Raw genomic sequence first — 3,044 nt, forward strand, 5'->3', positions numbered from 1 at the left:
TTATTAGCTATTAACTTTGCAATGTGCTAATCCCTAATTTACAGCCTTTTTTGATGGCATGAGTGGTAGGGTGTACTTTGCACAGAATAAATACCACAAAGTATTTTTGTTTGAAAACAGTATTTATTGATTTTGTCATCTTTATATTTATTTTTTGCCCATTTACACATGTTATGCTGATTTCTGCATAATGGGATAATTAAAACTGGAACCATCATCATCATCATCATCATACATCCGTTTTTCCATGCTAGCATGGGTTAGATGGCTTGACAGGAACTGGCAAGGTCAGGGTCTGCACCAGGTACCATAGTCTGTTTTGGCTTGGTTTCAATGTCTGGATGCCCTTCCTAATGCCAACCACACCACAGAGTGTACTTGGAGCTTTTTATGGGGTATCATCCCCAGTGCTTTTCATGTGGCACCAGCACCAATGTTTTTTCTATGGCACCAGCACCCATATCAATGCTGTTTACCTGACACCTTGGTTTTTATGATCTCATTTCTCTTGTGGTGGGTAGATCTTCTTGAGTACAGAAACGTACCACATATCTTGTTCCTCTGTCATCTCCTTCATAAGGTTCAGTGTTTTGAGATTGGCCTTCAACTGTGCTGTTACAAAGTGAATATCTTAATCATACTACCATGTCATCACCAATATGAATAAATTATGTTTGGTTGATTGATTCAGATGCTTGACTCCTCTCATGTGCAATGTTTTGCTTCCCAACCATGTGGTCTTGTAATCATTTTGCTTTCAAACCACAGTACACAAGCATGTACACTTACATCACACATTCAACAAAGCATATTAGCCTCATTCCTCTCTAGCTTTCACATCTCCTCTGCATTCATGTCTACATCTCACTACCAAGAAATGCGTTTTACATGGTACCTTGATTTTAGGACATCAATTTTGTTGTGGTGGACAGGTCTTCTCAAGTACAGCAATGTGCCATATATCTCACTCCTCTGTCATCTCTGGCAGAATCATTACCACACTAGACAAAATGCTTAGCAGCATTCTGTCCATCTCTATGTTCTGAGTTCAAATTCCACTGAGGTCGACTTTGCCTTTCATCCTTTTATGGTCGGTAAAATAAGTACCAGTTGAGCACTGGGGTCATTGTAATCGACTTAACCCTTCCCCCGAAATTGCTGGCTTTGTGCAAAAATTTGAAACTATTATTTAGGTAGTTACATCAAATTATCTTCCTTGGCACCATTGCAGAACCTTGCATGATACTCTCCCTTCATTGCTTTGTGAATGAAATTTTGTAAATTGAAATAGTATGGAAGCTTGCTTGAGGGAGAAAGGACTGTTTTTGTTTTCAGTGGTAAACTAAATATGTTTTTCAATTTTACTACCACCCGGCCTTTGGATACCATCAGCGGTATCCACTCTGTTGCAAGCATTTAGGCAGGTTTGTGATCTGAATATAATTTCCTCTCTTGCTCTCACCAGTGTCAGAGGCCCTGAAAAGGGATCATGGTCATTACTCTTCCCACCACTTAAGTAATTAACAAAAAGTAAACCAAGCCATTCAGTTTAGATTGATAAAATCAATTGCAACCCTTGACTTAAAAACCCTTTATTTTGTTACCATATTTCTGTTGAAATAGGCTGCCTTTGTTTCAATTAGCTTAGAAAATAATTTAGTAAGATAATTTTGCCAATATGAAGCTACATTATGGAGCATAAATTAACATGGAATTCTGATGGAAGTTTTTAATTTAGATTACTTTAAAAGAAGAAGTTTCTACCCCACAATAAGGGGCCAATCTCGGGTAGGCTGGTTTCACAAGGGTTAAGACTAAAATATCTGGATTGATAAAATCAATTATAACCTTGACAGTAGTACCCCAGCATGGCCACAGTCTAATGATAATCCAATAAAATAGTAAAAGAATATAATAATGATTCTTCACGTTAGTACTTAACTATAAATTTGTCAGGAAATGGTAAAGTCATTGATGTGGCTTTTACAACAGTATATCACTTGTACTTATTTTATCAACTGTTGCAAAACGAAGGACAAAGTCAATTTCTTAGTTGTGTTACAATTCAGAATATAGAGTGATGAAACTAATGACTATAAAGCATATTGTGAATTGGTCACTCTTGTTTTCTAATATCAAGTTTTTCTAGGGTACCAACTGGCAGAATCATTACTTGCACAGGACAAAATGCTTAGCAGTTCTTCCGATTTTATATTCTGAGCTTAAATGCTGCCAGGGTCAAGTTTGCCTTTCATCCTTTTGGTATTGATAAAATAAGTACCAGTTGAGCACTGGGGTTGATGTATCAACTTACTCCACCCCCTGAACTTGCTGGCCTTGTGCCAAACTTGAAACCAGCATCAAGTTATTCCATGATTATAGATGTGTGGATTTGCTTCATTGTTGCAATAATTGTTGGAGTGGAACCTGTGGTTTTCTTGTTGCTTAAGTCATGGTTAGCCCATGAACAGCAGATCTATACTGAAAGGCAAATGTGGAAAACCTGCAGATTTTTGAAGGGTTAATTGTGGTTAATTGTGGTCTCTTAAAAGAAGTATACTTCAGGGCAAAATCAGCATTTTTGTTGATTTAATTTTAAAGTTTATCTTTTCTGCTAATTACAAATTTTAGAAACACCTAGATATATATTTTTTTATCTACAGCCAAGACCTAGTCTTGGCTGTAGTGTAGCTTAGTGTAGCTAGGACTACATTATTTCTCTATCCTTGTATATCTAGGACTACATTATCTAATAGAGAAATTTTAGAATTCCTGGATGAAATGTTGGGATTCTATTGGGGAAATTGCTTTTAGGTTGAGCAATTTTTTGGATCTTGCCTTGTGAATTACTTGGTAACCTCACTAGTACTGGTGCCACATAAAAAGCACCCAGTACACTCTGTAAAGAGGTTGATGTTAAGAAGGTTATCCAGCTGTAGAAACCATTAGAGCTTGGTACAGTCCTCTGGGTTGCCAGCTCTTGTCTGACTGCCTGACTCATGCCAGCATGGAAACAAATGTTAATTGATGATGATGATGGTGAT

The 3,044-nt window shown here is 37.2% G+C and overlaps 1 protein-coding gene across 1 annotated transcript in view; it reads left to right on the forward strand.

The window, feature by feature from the left end:
- LOC106878409 (uncharacterized) overlaps window positions 1-3,044 on the forward strand; it is a 48,474-nt gene that overhangs the window by 27,073 nt on the left and 18,357 nt on the right. The gene's annotated exons all lie outside the window — the stretch shown is intronic.

Source organism: Octopus bimaculoides, chromosome 24, assembly GCF_001194135.2.
Source record: "Octopus bimaculoides isolate UCB-OBI-ISO-001 chromosome 24, ASM119413v2, whole genome shotgun sequence".
Classification (NCBI taxonomy): domain Eukaryota; kingdom Metazoa; phylum Mollusca; class Cephalopoda; order Octopoda; family Octopodidae; genus Octopus; species Octopus bimaculoides.